The sequence below is a fragment of the Crocodylus siamensis genome, chromosome 3 (genome assembly GCF_052110815.1).
Source record: "Crocodylus siamensis isolate JL-2025a chromosome 3, ASM5211081v1, whole genome shotgun sequence".
Taxonomy (NCBI): Eukaryota; Metazoa; Chordata; order Crocodylia; family Crocodylidae; genus Crocodylus; species Crocodylus siamensis.
In genome coordinates, this window is record NC_143397.1 from 172,849,849 (window position 1) to 172,867,401 (window position 17,553).

Sequence of the window (17,553 nt, forward strand, 5' to 3'; positions counted from 1 at the left end):
GCAAGGAAACAACAGTCATTCTGATTTTTATAGAATTCCATGCCATCAGAAAGGTGGATTATGGGGCAGTTCCTGGGTGTTATAAAGTTAGACAATATTATAGCTATTCTAGAAATCATAGAATCACAGAAAATTAGGGCTGGAAGGAACCACAGGAGATCATCTAGTTCAACCCCCTGCTCAAAGCAGGACCATTTCCAACCAGATCACACCAGCCAAGGCTTTGTCTACCAGGTCTAAAAATCTCCAAGGATGGAGAGTCCACAACCTCTCTGGGTAACCTGTGTTTTACTATGCTCCTATTGAAAAAATTGTTCCTAAAATATCCAACCTAAACTTCCCTTTTTGCTCTTTTTTCTGTCATCTGCCACCACTGAGAACAATCTAATTCCATCCTCTTTCAAACCCCACTTCAGGTAGTTGAAGGCTGATATTAAATCCCCTCTCAGTCTCCTCTTCTGTAAACTAAATAAGCTCCCCCCCTACCCCCCCCCCAAAAAAAACCAAAGGTATAACCAAAGTCCTGGCAGGTGAGAGGGAAACTCACCAGAACACCTGAGTGGCACCTTCCAGGTCCCCACCCTGTCATTGCTCAATAGAAGGGTGTCTGTCCAGAAGGGACATAGGCCATATAACACCTACCAGCAACAATGTAGTATCAGACTTAACTAATTTAGGTTAAATAGGTTTATTGAACTTCTGTCCCAGATCCCCTCCAGTTTCAAGTTAACTCACAGTTCCCCAGCATCCCAGGATACTTTGCACCTCCCCGCAAACCTCCCCTCACAGAGTGGGTAAGCTAGCCTTGACCCAAGGTGATCACTCCAGCCAAGCAGGAGGTGTGCTCTAGCAGTCCTTGGCTTCTGACCTGAGTCACTGCAGGTATGCAGCTGCATTCCTGGAATAGAAAGTGAATGTCTGTTACCTTGCTTATCACTTCAATCTATGCAGCTTAGACTATCCTGCAAATATTGAATAGAATCAGTTTCAAGTTTTTTTACAGTCTGTACTTAGCCTTTGTGTTTTCCTTGTAAGAAAAGATAAGATACTATGGGAATAACAGCAGTAGCCACTACTCAGCAATATTATACAAGGTTTATTTGAGGCCAAACAAACATTACATTGTTAAAAAGAAATCCAAGGAAGATAACAGTAAAAAATATCCAAGAGATAACAGTAAATTATAGTTAATGGGGTAGGGGAAACAAAACACTGCATGCCCCATTCATGTTCATGGTTCAGTGCTGATGGGAGTGGCAGATTCAAACAGAGCTTCCAATTTAATTTTTCATTCATTGTCCCCTGCATTCCAGGTGCTGTGCAGTTACTGAGACAGCTGAGCAGCTGTAAATCAAATCTGGTAATCCCATCTTTTGCATGTGTAGACACGTTTTCAGTAACAGAGTGGAGAATCAGTGTGAATGAATCCATTGATCCCTTTCACAATTCATCCACAAACTGGTTCAGGAGAAGATTTATGTGTTGTAAAGTGTAGCAGTCATCACTTGGGCAGCAATGTAATTAAGGATGTTTTAAGTGTTGGGGAGGGGGAGGAATGCGATCATAGAATTGCTATTTACAAAGAGAAAAAAAGTCACTACTGGAGCAATAAAGTTTTATTGTCTGCATCATTCCTAGTGACCCTATTTTAGCCATAAATGGTCTTTAAGCTCTACCACAACAATAAGAATAATCATTACTCTGATGGGCTCTGTTATCACTAAATATGCAGATAGAAATCTTCCTGTCTTTAAAACTGGCTCTTTATGTAGGCCTCATACATGCAGGCCAACATGCAATCGAAAACATGTCATAAAACAGAAAGTGAATAATAGTAGTTCTGATGTACCATAAAATGAGAAGTAACAGCTCTGAAAACAACCACTGGAAAAGGGGATTTTTCATTTATAGGTTTACTAAGCGAGACACAATGGGTTAAATTCTGAGCTATGTTGTTGTGCAAAGCATGGGGGCTGAAGAAAGAGTATCAAAGAGATGCCTTTTCTCAGCTTGTGTTCACAGTATGGAAACAGCCTATGCATAGAGGTACACCATCTGGTGGCATGTTCCGCCTTCTTATGGGAACGTAGGGTATAAACAGATGTGATTGGAGCAGGATCAGCTGTTCTGGGATATATTCTAGCACAGAGGTTCTACTTCACTGGAATCTACAGATATTGCTGGGGATGTTGTCCTATAAGGTAAGGCCCCTACCACACCAGGGCTTGAGGGGCCCAATGCTGAAGGACAACACCCATGGTTTCTGTACCTCAACTTGGGAAACGGCTGCTTAAAACACATGCCACAAAAACTTCCCTGTAGGGGGATTCCTAGGGTGTGCAGGTTTGGGACCCTTAAACACCAGGAGCACCTGCCAAGGACCAGTGGAAGGTGCAAGCATCCCTGGGTTGCCCATACCCTCCCACCATAGGTGAAGAGATGTTGGCTATGAAAAGGCTAGGAATCATTACACTCACAAATTTGGACATTTGTAGCACAATAAAACTTTAAGATGTCTGTTCACTCAGGTTTTGTGCTGACATAAAAATGTTTATGATGACACAAAAGTGATACCGGTTTGCAGCTGTAGTGAGACAGAAGGAATTGACAGGTATTTGAAAGGAAAGATATTTGGGATGAAAATGAAATTTCCAAAGGATCTTGAAAGATTGGAAAACTGAGCACTAAACAACAAAATGGTATCCAACACAGACAGACAGAATTAAAGTGCTATATCTATGGGTAAATGCACAAATTCAGAATGGGAGATAACTTGCCCAGCAGTAGCATTGTGGAGAAGAATCTGGGGGTTTTGGTCTCAATGAGCCAGCAACTTGAGGTAGTTGGCAAAAAAAGCAAATGCAATGTTGGGCTGTATTAAGAGGATCATAAACAGCTACAGCTTTGTGTGCAAGTTTGGGCTCTTCAATTTAAGAATAATGTAGAGAAACTAGAAAATCCAAGAGTGAGTAACAAAGGTGATAAAAGGGTTGGATTGTAAGCTGCACAAGAAAAGTTTAAGAAAACTAGGTATGTATAGTTTACTGAAAAAGAGATTAGGGAGCATGGGCATGATATGAAATTAACATACAACCTTTACCTTTGGCCATCTATTACCATTCATTTCCTAACAACTTTAAATTGCCAGTTAGAATGTTTATATGTAATGTGTGTTCATTAAATTGATGAAAAAGGATCCCAAATATATTGTATTCTCAGTAAAATGTTGGTTATTAAAACAGTAAGTTTCACAACCAACTCAAAGGACTAAGTTTTTAGTATTTGGACACATTAGTCTGGGTCCCATTATGTCTTTGAACAATAAATATTATTTTTCAGTGGTTCAGGTATACATAATCCTACCCAATTTTACAATCAACTTTCTGTACACCTCAGGAATGGCTAGCTTACTTGCATGCCTGCTGAATTTAAACATTTATGGATCCAGGAAACTCAGTTGTGTTAGTACTATTCCAATCTCATTTCTTATTCAGCACTTTTCAGGTTCCTGCCTGATCTGGATTTTCAGTATCATCTTGTTACGGAAAGGCAACTGGAAGAGTTTAAAAACTGTACTGTAGTCCCTTTTAGCAAGCCTCTTCTTTCACTTTTCTGAAGTATTGTATGTCAAGATCTTAAGAAGTAAATTTCAGAAGAAAATTTCCAGCAACACAAATAGCTAAAAGCAAGCTTTTAAAATCTTACTTATAACATTTCTGCCAAATCTGCTTTTTTATAGTTCTTTTTCTTTTGTATACGGTTGTGTTACTTTGTTTTCAATACAGTTAAAAAAAACCCTTATTTGAAAAATGACAGCTTCTCTTTTTATGTAGTCAACTATAGAAATGCCCTAGCCTTTTTGTGGGGAAAAGGATGCAACAAACAAAACAAATTAAGCTTTACCAGTCGTGTGAGACACAGTATGACAAACTGTGATTCAATTAAACTAAACAGAATTTTAAAAACTTACTCTTCATTTAAATCAGGAAAGAAGGCAGCCCTAAAAAAGGATGGAAGATTCACCCCTACATTCTGCTATTTCTTTTCTTTGTCCAGATGTATTTCTATTTGCATAATCAAAAGGTTTACTAAATATGTCATCTGGGAAATCTGAACATATTGGTCTGTACTGGGGAAACACTGCCAGGTTAAACACTGCCTCTTTCCACATCAGCAAACCAGAATATTGTAATTATGAAATAAAATAAGTTGCGGCAGAAATTGGATTGTTGTGTTTTTTCTATAAATACATGCTCATAAGAGTATTGACTATTTCTCTCTGGGAAAATATAAGCCTGAACTGTTCCACTTTCTGAGTTAGATTGGTTATTGTAACCTGTAACTTATTTTATTTATGAAATGCTTCAATTGATTAACCTCCATTCAGGTGTAAATGATTCTCATAAGAAATGTATAAGCTTTAAAAATGCCTTCTAAATAAACACATCTATAGAAGCAGTTATTTTGCATGGTTTGTTGGGTAGATGCAGTTCAGCATAGATCAGCAAATACTAATCTTGTCTTGAAGAGAACCTCAACAGTTACTTCCTAGAATTTCAGGAAGGAAAGGAGCAGAAACAGGGAATTTTCCCAAGGAGCCATAATAGTTCCCAGATTTTTAAGATGAATGTGTTCTACTCTGTGCTTTACAGCTGGTTATAGTAGCCTCAGTGCTGGTCTAACTCCCATCAGTTGACAACAATCCCTCAAGGGCTTTACACACGCTTAGCACAGCTGAAGCATACTGCATTCCAGCTCTGCCTTGTTACATGCACTGCGACAGAACTGAGCAAAACAATGGGTGATAGAGGGCTTGTCTGCAACGGTTCTGCACAGTTGAGAATTTCTCCAGGGAATTCTCAAATAAGCATGGTGCAGCATAGGTTGATTAAAGTTGTTTCTCCAAGGCAACCTACCTCTTGGGAGAGTCCCCCATGGGAAGAAGGAACTCTCACCAGGGTAGATCTAACTACTTACTTTCTAGTCAGTATCATTCTAGTGATAAAAGAGGTTGTCATGCAACAAGGTATCTCTGGTAGGGCTCTGTGAAACAGCACCATTTTATTTCAACTTCCATTTCACCACTTCAAAGGGACAGTGTTTTGTTTTGTCATTTTGAAGCACCGTTCCATTTTGTTTAATCGAAACTGTTTCACTGTTTTGATGCATTTCGACATTTCACCCATAGGCTATAATGGGGAATCATGAAAATGCCTAAAACTTTGTCATTTCTTGCCTGATTTGGATGAAAATTGCAGGGATGGTAGCCCCTTCAAAGGGCATGAAGTCTGCCATGTTTCAAGGAGATAGGTGCAGAGGTTTCTAGGAAGCTGCACCTCAAACTGTTCAATGAAAAACTACTGACATTTGTCGGCAGCAGCAGCCTCCTCTTATCTGGCGGGCAGATCCAGGGGCCCACACCCCCGGGAGGGCTGCAGGGCTGTACTGGACTCCTCCTGGGTGTGCAGGCCCCAGATCTGCATGCCAGATGAGAGGAGGCTACTGCTCCTGCCTGAGCCCAGCGCTGGGTGCAGCCTGCGTGCAGTGCCGAGGAAGACTGATGCTGCCACTGGTCCTAGGCATCAGAGGCAGCCTCCTCTCATCCATCATGCAGATCTGGGAGCCTGGACCACCAGAAGGATTCTGGCACAGCCCATCATCCCTCCCAGGGGTGCAGGCCCCAGATCTGCATGCCACATGAGAAGAGGCTTTCTCTGCCACCTAGGACCAGTGGCAGCATCAATCTTCCCCAGCATTGGGCACGGGCTGTGCCCAGCACCAGTTCCAGATGGCAGCAGCAGCCTCCTGTCACCCAGTGCACAGATCCGGGGATTGTCACCCCCAGGAGTCCAGCAAGGCCCCTCAGCCCTCCCGGGGGTGCAGGCCCCCGGATCTGTGCATGAGATGAGAGGAGGCTGCCACTGCCACCTGGAACCAGTGCTAAACTTTCAAAATGTTCCGAGTGCCCTTGTTGCATTTTGAAGCTGTTTCAAAGCCTTTTGTTTCATTTCAATTTCACTGTTTCAAGCTCAAAACACGTTGAAACAGCTTTGAAACGAAACACCCTGCCAAATCTGGCACAGCCCTAGTATCTGGGATAACAATACCACCGCCTGCAGAGTAAATAAGAAAGGCCTATAAACATATAAAGCACTTAATCATGACTTCACAACTGAAAGTTTACCTAAAACAAAACAAAAAACCCTGCTTAAATAAATGTATACAGTTCCACTATCACATGTGCCAATGTAATACCTAATTACGCCTACAGTTTTACAGAATGTTCTTTTTTCCTATATCTTGTGTCCAACTTATAGCTGTCAGTTAAAAAAAATGCAGTTATCCCACCAATGTTATGCATGTGTGTGTATACTGTGAACTGGAGATCTTTTTCAAAAAGGAATTTACAATCCATTATAGATCGTTTTAACTACTAATAATATGATCATCTTTAAATTACTTTAATAAAGTGCATGATCCCTCCAAAGATATGTTTATGGTCCAAGAGCCTTTCAGAAATAATCACAAATCCATAGGTTGTTCATTAGAATGCCTGGCATTAAAATTAAATCTCTATAGATAAAAGATGCCTAAAATCTCATGTAGGAAAAACAGTCCCCTATAGGTTACATGTTCAAGTGGTCATGAGGACATGAATTAATTCACTTACTCACACTGACTGAAATTTACCCATGTGGATTTGTATTTCTGGGTGAAGTTTGGAATACCAGAAGGAAAGATTGCAACTTTATACACACACAGAAAATATGTTTCTCATATGAATCTAGTGTATGCTTCTGAGATATATGGTGAAAATCTGAGCAGCTTCTCTAACACAAGACAGCCCTTTCTTCTTCTAAATGAAGCATTGCCCATTCAAGAGTAAGATCACAAAAATCAATTCTGTGTTTTTCCACAACATGTCAAAAAGAAATGAACAGGGAGAAGGGATTCCACACAGAATTATGCTCAAGTAATGCTGTACAAAGTTATGATAGGTAAACTTGCATAACTCTTCTTAGTGTTTCATATATAAGCTAATTCATGCTACTATTACAAGCAGCCTTTATTAATCTATCATCTTTAATCTTTCATGCTGCTGCTGCTGCTCAAGCCTCCAAATGACTTGGCAAAGCATTTCACAAGCATTAGTTTTGCAGATCAAATTTCTGCTTTTCCTATTCTCTCCCTGTTTATCAGAAATCATTTTTAAAATTTAAATACTGCAGTGGTTCACATGATGCGATTTGTCTAGACTTCAGAGTATTATATACTGACTGGGCGCATCTGCACGGTAGCTCGTTGCTAATGCACAGTAGCACTGACGGGCGCTAACCATGGCATGATACTGCACAGTAGTAATGAGCTAGTGTGCACTAAAAGTCATAACTACTGCACAGTCACATCAGAAAAAAAAACGTGAGAATGGTACGGCACAGTAATGCCAGTTACTGCACAGTCATTTAGTACAGCAAGTACTAAACAGCTACCCAGTAACAACTGCACAATCCACTGCTCATGTAGACATAGCCAGTGAGTATTTTTGACCTGCCTCTCTCAGGGACCCAGGCCCAGATCCTAAAAAAGTATTTAACCACCTAATGCCCATGTAATCAATAAGAACTAGATACCAAAGACATCTAACGTTGTGAATCTGGACCTAAACTGTCTTTTATATCTAGAATTCATCCCACAGTGAATCATACTCTACTAGTCCACTGTCTATCCATTTTATGTCTCCTTGTGGATACATGCTTAAGGAATTAATTCAGTGGGAATTATGTAGGTGATCTAGAAATATTTTTTTCCTCTGTGACCATATTTTGGTCTCAGTGGATGCATCTACACAAGATGCTTTACTGTGCATTAAACTAATCTGCTGCTCAGTGAAGCATCACCATCTACATGTGCACAGAAATTACTGAACAGTAGATTAGTCTAATGCACCTTTTTCTAGTACCTGTACACTAAACTAATGCACCAAAGTACACATGTAGATGTTGACTGGGAGCAAATTGCTCCTGGTCTGCCTAGACAGAAGGAAGCCAAAGAGGGCAGGCTGAGTTGTCTGGGCTCTGCAGGATGCGGTCTGCCAGTCATGTGGAGATTGGGACCCATCTCAGTCTCCACATGGCTGGGAGGCAGCTGCCCAACAGCCAGGACAGCCCTCCCCTGCCCTGTGATGATCAGAATCAGACCCCCTGCCAGCCCAGGGCTGGCACCTGAGGGAGTCTAGAGTTCCTCCTGGCTGCTGCAGCAGGGCAGAGCAGCACAGGAGCAGCCCTAGACTGAACTTCTCCCATCTGGAGCAAGTTTGCTCCCGACAGGCACATGTTCAGATGCCTGTGGGGGGCACAATTTAATGCATCTGAATTTTCTGACATGAATTTTCTATTGATAATAGATATCTGTGATGATATTGCTTTGATAAAAAGTTATGTTGTTAAATCCATATGAGGCACCTTGTTGTTTTTATTGGACTTGAATTATTTATTGAGGCATTATGCTAGCCTAGATTAATAATCATGTGCCTTTTGTTGATTTAGCTCTCAACCTGTTCCTAATCTTGCTTTTCAACACATAATAGCCTTGGTAGAGAACATGTGCTGTTTTTAGTTTTAATGCCATTCTATGTCTTCTAGCATCTGAGTGCTTTGTTAATGCTGCTGTCAGAACAACCACTTGCTCATTGTATCTGGTTATTCCTAGAGTCTGCCATACAGACACATTATCTTCTGGTTGAAAATAAAGTAATCAAAGAAAGAATGCTTACAATCATTTAGAGCAAGTTAGCAATGGATTCTAGAATTATTTGTTACAATGGTTAGAAGTACTTAATACGTAGGTATTAAAATGTGTATGTAATTTTTGGAAGTAACTGCTAAAATACTACAAAGATCCTAGCAGGTACAGAAAAAAAATTATGGTTTGTGTGTTAGAATTCTATAAGAATACAACATAAAAAGGAGACTGTTCAAGTTCATTCTAATAAATACAAAAATCATATTCCAAGTTTCCATGAGAGTACAGCCATGACTTGCCATAATGCAATGTTCAAAGAGTTTACAAAATCTGGCATATCAGTTAACCAACCCACCTGCAAATGTCCACTCTGCTGAACTGCACCTGACCAGGTAGCATCATCCATTCTAGAGCTGCATTAATTTATATTAACAGGGATCTCTAGAGTACTTTCCAAGAGTGGTTCTTAGCCACTCTTGGAACTATTTTGCAATGTTATAAGATGGTTTGCCATCCTCAAGCCTTTCTCTAGAAACATCTGCCAACACAGCAAATTAAAGTACTTCTCACTTTGAATACTCCTTACTTCAAGCTATTTCAGCCACTTTCAGACACAGATCTAGTGCAAGCCAAATAGCTGCTACATGCTTTGGTCTGTACTATTTCAAATCTGGAGTCTGTTTTTACTCCTCTTCTCCCTTTATTGCTTGGATCTCACCCATTTCATGCCTGTCCCCAATCTAAACCCAAGCCCTCAAAAGTTCTTTAAACAATAACAACAGTATTATATTGCTGTGATGCTGAAGTGTCCAGTCAAACTCCTTGTAGTAGGAGCAGCTGCATAAGGAGTTGCCAGATTTGTTCTTGGCATCCTTCACTTGGCAGTAGAGGCTACTGGGATGCTTAGTTATCTCCCAATACAGAATTGCTGCCCACATATTGCCACTCCTTCACCACTTTCTGGGAGATTATCACGTAGAGATGGTGATTTTGGTTGCATCTCCCAAAGCATAATCATAGGACTTACTACATAGAACCAGCCAGAGTTCTGTTGTATCTCCCTGGCCAGCCACAGCATTCTTGACCTGTTTGGTTGAATTTTCATAGATTCATAGACAATAGGGCTAGAAGGGACCTCAGAAGATCATCAAGTCCAGTCCCCTGCCCCAGAGGCAGGAAGTCAGCAGGGATCATAGGATTCCAGCAAGATAAACATACAAATTTCTCTTGAAGGCGTTCAAAGTAGATGCTTGAACCACCTCCGATGGCAGGCCTTGGGGGCTCAGACAGTAAAGAAGTTCTTCCTTATGTCCAGCCTGAAACAGTCATGGTGGAGTTTGTGACCAGTCAACCTTATCATCCCTTGGGGCACTCTGGTGAACAGACATTCCCCCAGATCCTGGTGGTCACCCCTGATAAACTTATAGGTGGCCACCAGGTCCCCCCCGACCCTGCGCTTTTCCAGGCTGAAGAGTCCCAGGGCTCTCAGCCTCTCATCATAAGGTCTGTTTTCCTGATCTTTGATTATGCGTGTGGCTCTCCTCTGCACTCTCTCAAGCTTCTCCACATCTTTCTTGAATTGTGGAGTCCAGAATTGGATGCAGTATTCCAGCTGCGGCCTCACCAAGGCCAAGTACAGTGGGAGAATGACGTCCTGGAATTGAGCAGCATCTGTGGATGCAAGCCACCATTTTGCTCACTTTACTAGCTGCAGCATCACATTGAAGGCTCATATTCATCTTGTGGTCATCTTGTGGTTAAGTCCCTTTCGTTCAGCGTAGCACTGCCAAGCCTATTAGCAAGTTGCAGGTTTTTCCTCCCAAGGTGGAGAACCTTGTATTTTTCAGTGTTAAACACAATCAGGTTCATGTCTGCCCATTTCCTGAGCCTGTCAAGGTCTGCCTGGATCACCGTCCTGTCCTCAGGCGTGGACACTTTACCCCAGAGTTTGGTGTCATCAGCAAACTTGGCCAGTCCACTTCCGACCCCAATGTCCAGTGATGATGTTAAATAGTATAGGCCCTAGGACAGAGCCTTGAGGGACCCTGCTGGTCACAGCGCACCACAACAATTGACTTCTGTCAACCACCACCCTCTGGGTCCTACCACGGAGCCAATTCTACAGCCAGCAGATCATGGTGGGGGTCAAGGCCACAGTTAGCCAGTTTTGCCAAGAGGTGATCATCAGATTCCAGATGGAAGGCTTTTTTGAAGTCAAGATATACAACATCAGTCTCTTCTCCCTTGTCCCAGTCATGGGTCACCTTGTTGTAAAAGGAAATAAGATTGGTCAAGCAAGACCTACCCACAAAAAACCTGTGCTGGCTATCCGTCAGGATGTTGCCGTCAGCCAGTCTGCTAAGAATGACCTCTTTGATAACCTTTTCTAGGATCTTCCCCGGAATGGAGGTCAGGCTGATGGGCCTGTAGTTTGCCAGATCCACTTTCCTCCCTTTCTTGAAGATAGGCACCACATTGGCCTTCTTCCAATCTTCAGGCACTTCACCAGAGCACCAGGAGTTCTCAAAGATCCATGGCAGAGGCTGGGCTATGATGCTATCCAGCTTCTTGAGTACCCTGGGGTGTAAACCATCAGGGCCAGCTGACTTGAAGGTATCCAGCCTCTCCAGGTGTTCCTTCACAAGGTAAGCATTGATGGAAGGTAAGGAATCTCCCTCACCCAGGCCTCCCTGTCCTATAGTGAGCAGGGGCATCCCATGGGACTGGTGAAAAACTGACGCAAAGTACCCATTTAGTAAGTTTGCCTTTTCCTGGTTTCATAGTTTCATAGTTTCTAGGGTCGGAAGGGACCTGGGCAGATCATCGAGTCCAGCCCCCTGCCATGGTTGTCAGTTGTCCCATCTGATTTAGCAGGGGTCCAATGTTGCCCTTGCTTTTCCTCCAGCTCCCCACAAAGCTAAAAAAGGACTTTTTATTGTCCTTGATATTTGTAGCTAGTCAGAGTTCCATCTCAGTCTTTTGCAGGAATTGAGATGGTTGCATGGAGCGAATGGTTTAAGATTCAGGGGTGGGCATATTATTTCGGATAGAGGGCTGCTTACTGAGTTTAGGCAAGCTGTAAAGGGCTGCATCGGTAGCTCTGCCCCTTGACAGGTTCCCTGCCCCCTGGTCACTATCTTGTTATTGTCCCGCTTCCTAGCCTCTGACCTTTGCCATCAGAAATCCCTCCCCTTACCCCCAAGAATACTCCCTTCAGCAAGGGGTTTTGCCATCTCAGAACCTGAAGAATACCACATTATATTCTAGAAAGTGAACATCTACAACATTTGTTAATTTGATTTCAAAAAATATTTTTTCCCTGATTTACATGCGTTTATGTACTGTACACAAACGTGATTGGACAATAACTTAATGAAGACTAAAATGAAGTCTTACTTTTGTTTACTGTGGGATGTGGGGGACATGGAGGGGTGGGTATAGGTTTGTGGGAGGCTGATGGTGTGTGGGTATGTGGGGGAGGGTGTGGGTGAGGAAGCTTGTGGGTGCATGTGTGGGGATATGTGGGGTGTGGGGCTTGTGAGGGGGCTGTGTGAGGGGAAGGGTGGCTGGGGTTTGTGAAGGAGTGTGGGGGGTCTGCATGTATGGCAGTGCAAGGGGGTGTGGGTGCATTTGTATGGTCAGGTGTGCATGTGGTACTCACCCTAGGAACACTCTCTCTGTCTCTTTCTCCCTCCCTGCCTCCGAGAGTCTCTCCCTCCCTCGTTGCTCTCTCTGTCTCTCTCTCCCCCTCCCTCATTCCAGGGATGTACTGGTATGTGCGCACACACACACATACAGACCCTCCTGCTCATGGCCCTGGGCATGAGTGCAGGGCCTGTGCTGCCACAGTCCAGTGATGCAGCCAGAGGCCATATGGTGCTGGAGCAGCAGACAGGCTGCATAGAAACAGTGAAAGCTGCAGCAGGCAGAGGCTTCCAGTTGGGAGAGGCAGGGGTGGGAGGGGCTGGGGGCAGGGCGGGGCAGGCTGGCCTTGCTACTGAGTCCTGCCAGCTTCCCCAGGGTCCTACTGCCCCTGGCTCCTGTCTTCTTTGACGGGCATCCAGAAGCAGATAAATATACATTTTCTAACATTTTTAGGGGCCCCATGGAACAAACAGAATGTTCTGGCAGGCCAGATCCGGCCCACGGGCCATATTTTACCCACCCCTGCCTTAAGTGCTAATTAGGTATATGTACTGGTAGACAGCCTGTGGTGTATAAAAAAGGGAGGGAAGGACTGGAAAACTGTCCCTGGGAAGACACTAGAGGACTTACCCAGATCAAGTTCCATTATTCTGGCTTCATATGCATACTCACTTGCAAAGTATGCGAGTTAGATTATCTCGTAAAGCAAAACCTGGGATGTAACATATGCCCCCCCTCAGGCAAGTAAACCTGGTTCCAAAGCACATATAAACTGATATAAGGCTAGTCTGGAGGAGAAAGCTTATACTCTCAGGATAAGATCCTGAATGAAGTCAGTAGTGAATGTATAACCTTAGCCACACTCTCATTATTCATCTCTCAATTTATAGAAATTTATACCACTCTGATAGAACAGGGGGCAGTAGATCTAAGGAAGCCTAATTTAATTAAATATAGTTCACTGCAATATTATTTGATGCTATCTTATGCATACATCATCCCTTACTCTTACTTTCATGATTCTCAGCATTTCCCTGATCTTAAGAATAAAAAAAAAAGTCACCTGGCTTCAACCGTACTATTTCTGTCCCATATACATTGCATGAGCCAGCATTAGTTAACAGGGCACTATAAAAGTTATGGCATAAGGATAAACACCATCAGTTTAATAATCAGCTTGTACTTTTTGTGAACTCAGCCATTAAGATAAATGCATTTCTGCTTTGATCCAAGTAGCACAGAAAAATCACATTATTTTGAAGAAAATTCTGCATTAAGCTTTTTTGGAAAAAATATAAATATGCAGCAGTTATTTCTCTAATAAGAACTTAATGTGTGTGTGCATGAACACCTGTGGAGTATTACAATGCTAAAACTGGTTTAACATCTACCTTCTATACCCTTTAACAAGTTGCCTTTATAGTTTTATATAAAAAGCTGTAAAACCACAAGACAGACATGTACCCTCTATGAGGCATTAGTATGTGCATTATGAAACATCCACAACCAGTTTCAGAGCTGAAGCAAGGGATGGTCCCAACTTAGTTAGAACTCTTTGAGATTTTAAGTGGCCATTATAAGAAAGAATAGGCAGGCTGAATCAACCATGACATGTATTACTACTGATGAAAAGGTGCAGTAGAGGGTAACAGCTACAATGCAGCACTGCCAATTAAACAAATCTGATCAAGTCAATTGGTACAGCCTGAATCTTTTGAACCTACCCCCCCCAGTAAATCACATTTTGAAAGCAATGAATAATGTTTACCCACTGTTCTTTGATCTGTTACTTACGTTAGCATATACTCAATCACTCCTGCAGAACTTCTACCACTCCTACTTCTGCCCCACATGGCAGCAGTAGCTTTACAAGCACAGTGTAAAGATATTCTTCACTACCCAACACAAACTATTGTTAAGTTATTCTTGGAAAATGTTTACTGCTAAAGTACCCACCCACTGTTGATGGAGGTCATTTCCACATGGATATTACCACCACAAATTAAAACTATCCGTAGCAAAATAACGATCCTCTCAGGATTCTTGATTTTTTATTTTAAATCAGGGCTGTCCAACTAGCAGACTGCAAGGGGTTATCATGTAGCCCCTCAGGCTCCCACCCCGCTGCTGTCAGCTTTATCCACTGGGGTTTCGCCAGCAGCCTCTGGGGGCCTAGGGCGCTTCCTCCCTTCTCTGGATTGTTCTGTATTCCTCTGCCCCAGGGAGATGGAGCAATGATGCAAGGCGCAGCACAGCCCAGTGTGTCAGGAAACCAGGGAGCCCAGAGTGCTGTGCAGTGTGGCACAGTGGGGGAGCCCACAGCCCAGCCACTGGTGACGAGGTGAGCGCTGCACACAGTACAGCAGTGGGAGGTACCTGCCCCCACACACAGCAGAGGGTGTGAAAGCACCCATGTATGCAGTGTGCAGCCTGCGAAAGCTGTGACCTGCACTGGCGCTACCTCTGCGGTATGTAGCCCCTAGTGGTGTGGCCTGTGGGGCATGGGGGCCCCAGCTTTAGAAGCAGGACAGCTCTGTTTTAAAATATCAAGCAGGCATTTGTGTAGCCAAAGCATGAATTTACGTGGATTGGCACAAGTGGAACAGACCCAGCACGGTCTATTGCTAACTCCAAGTCAGGTTATCCAGCAGCAGGATCCCTTAGAAGGCTGTTAGTTCCTATGCTACAGTCTAAATACAGTAGAGAGAAATGTTAAAAAAAAAAACAAAAATAAAAACCCTCATGTAAGTTTTGGACACTAACATTACTAGTAGAGTTCATCAGGAGTTTTTCAGTGACATGATTTTTTGTAACTGTTGTTGGAAAATACTTGTGTGTTGAAACATGGGTGGATCCAGTATTTTGTGAAAGGGAGGCATGGAGGCTACACTCTCTGCTCCATGCTCTTCCCCCACTTCCAAGCAGGCACTCCATGTTATGGAGATTAGGGACAGGAACTTTTTTTAAGTCCCCAAATCAGTTAGGAATCCCATCTCCCATCCCACCATCCCTGCTCTAAGCATCTCCTCCATCCCTCTCAGTCCTCAGCACCACATCCCCTCCCCAACCCACTGTTGCAACTGTCCAAGGCTGGTAAGGGAGTGGTGGGTGCTCCAGAGCCACTCTTACCTGTTCCAGCCAGGTTTAACAGGAGTGTTGGGTTTTCCTTCTCTACTCAGTCCTCCTGGGTGTTCCCTGCTGAGCTTGGCTGCAGAGGCTCTCAAGCCCTCTGCCAACAACCCTCCAAAACCACAGCTCTCCCAATTCATTTCATAGAGGGGAGGAGCTCTAGAGCTACTGCAGTGGGCTCAACAGAGGATGGCAGCAGCCCTTTGTTTGGCCCCAAAGTAGCAGGAAACACCAGGGGATTGGCAAAGAGGAGGAATGAATCTGCTGCTCCACAGCTGCTGCTGCTGTTCACAGCTGCAGCAGGGAGTAGTGGAGTGAAGTAATGGTTCTGGAGCACTCCCCTTTCCCTTCAAACAGGGACAATGGGGTCAGCAGCATGAGCAGGTGCCCTTGCAGCCCTATGGTGCAATGTTTTGTGGGACACACTTGGTTTCTATACAAGTTTTGCTGGAAACATTTCTGAGGTTTAGGATGGATTTTTAGATCAACATGAGAGCAAGCATTCCATTGCAGAGCAAGCCTGTAGTTAAGCCATTCACTGTGAGCATATCTACATGTGCAAATAATCTGGGAGTTGTTTACTCTAAAGTAAATTACTCAAGAGTATTTGGCATGTGTCTACATGTGCAGAGATGCAAGAGTAGATTTGCTGCTCATGGCAGCAATCCACTTCTGCCCCTGCCGGTCCTGCACTGGCTCCCTCCTGCAGCCAAGAGGAGCTCTAGGCTCCCCCTGGGTGTTAACCCAGAAGCTGAAAGGGAGCACAGTGCCAGGAGACAGCCTCTGGGAGCTGTCTGCTGCTGGGGCGGGTTCTGCCACTGGAGCCCAGGCAAGGACAATGTCTTCCTGCAGCTTGGAGGATGGGATATTCTTATCTCCCATCCCAAGCTCTGAAGTTGTGGGCCTGGTGCTGCAAGATCTTTGTCTCCCAGGCCTCACTTCACATTCAGAAGACCAGGAGATCCTTTTTTCCTAGCACCAGCTCCACGGTTATGGGGCTGGTGCTGGGAGAGAAGAATCTCCGAGCACTGAGAGCAGGACTGACCCTGGAAGGGGCCAATCAGAGTGACTGCCCTGGCCCTGTGCTTTGGGGGGCCCTGCAGAGCCAGGCCACGTTTGCATCCAGCCATTTGCCCCTCCCCACCCCACCCTACCCTGCAACTGCTACACCTGGCCCCGGCACAGGCTGATTTGCCCCAGGCCCCACACCCAACTATGGTCATCTGTGGCTCTCCCAGCCCCTCTGAGCTCTCCGGGAGCTCCCGGCTGCCAGGGCAGGGGGACCCTGTCCCTACTTGGGCTCTGGTGGCAGAGCCTGTCCCAGTAGCGGGCAGTTCCCAGAATTAGGAAGCAATCTTCTGCCCCTGCTGTCCAGCAGCAAGTATGCTCCCAGTCAGGTATCTACATGTATGCAGGGGCTGTGTACACTACTGTGCAGTAAGTACACAAGACAATTTGTTACCTGCATTTGCAGGTAGCAACTTTACTTGTGATTATAGCCAATTACTACACAGTAAGCATCTGCACAAGTACACCATGACACTTACTGAGCAGTAATTAGCTCAAATCTCAAGTAAAGCATCATGTAGATTCACACACAAGGGGCACAGGACCCAGGTCCTAAAATAATTGCTAAAGCAGGGACTAGAACCTGGAATTCCTACAGCCCAAGTGAGTGCCGCAACTAAGATACTACTTGTTCTAACATGGCTTAATCTTTCAGACTGTTTTCTTAAACTCCAAATATATCCTGGCCTTAATTTCCAAGAATCTTGTTATCCAACTTCAGATATTTTAAAGCTGCTTTTTCTCTGTTCAGTGCTTTCTGAAATCTATTTTCTAACATTTTTCTCAAGTTGCAGCACTTCAAAATTGCAGCACTCTTGAAATCATTGTTCAGTTTTGAAAATTCAGTCCATTAACTGTATAATCAACTTGGACAATGCAATCTTTTCTATAAAAAACAAAACCCTGATAAAAAGGAAGAGCTGGGTAAAAGCAGCCCATTATTAACCACTAGTAGCTTCTTGACAAAAC

General features: G+C 43.7%; 1 long non-coding RNA gene across 1 annotated transcript in view; it reads right to left on the reverse strand.

Moving 5' to 3' along the window:
- Positions 1 to 764: 764 nt before the first annotated feature.
- Positions 765 to 17,553, reverse strand: part of LOC149869126 (uncharacterized) — a 46,130-nt gene continuing 29,341 nt past the window's right edge. Inside the window, exon 3 of the long non-coding RNA XR_016441133.1 lies at positions 765 to 898. This is a non-coding gene — a long non-coding RNA (uncharacterized LOC149869126). The remainder of the gene's footprint in view (positions 899 to 17,553) is intronic.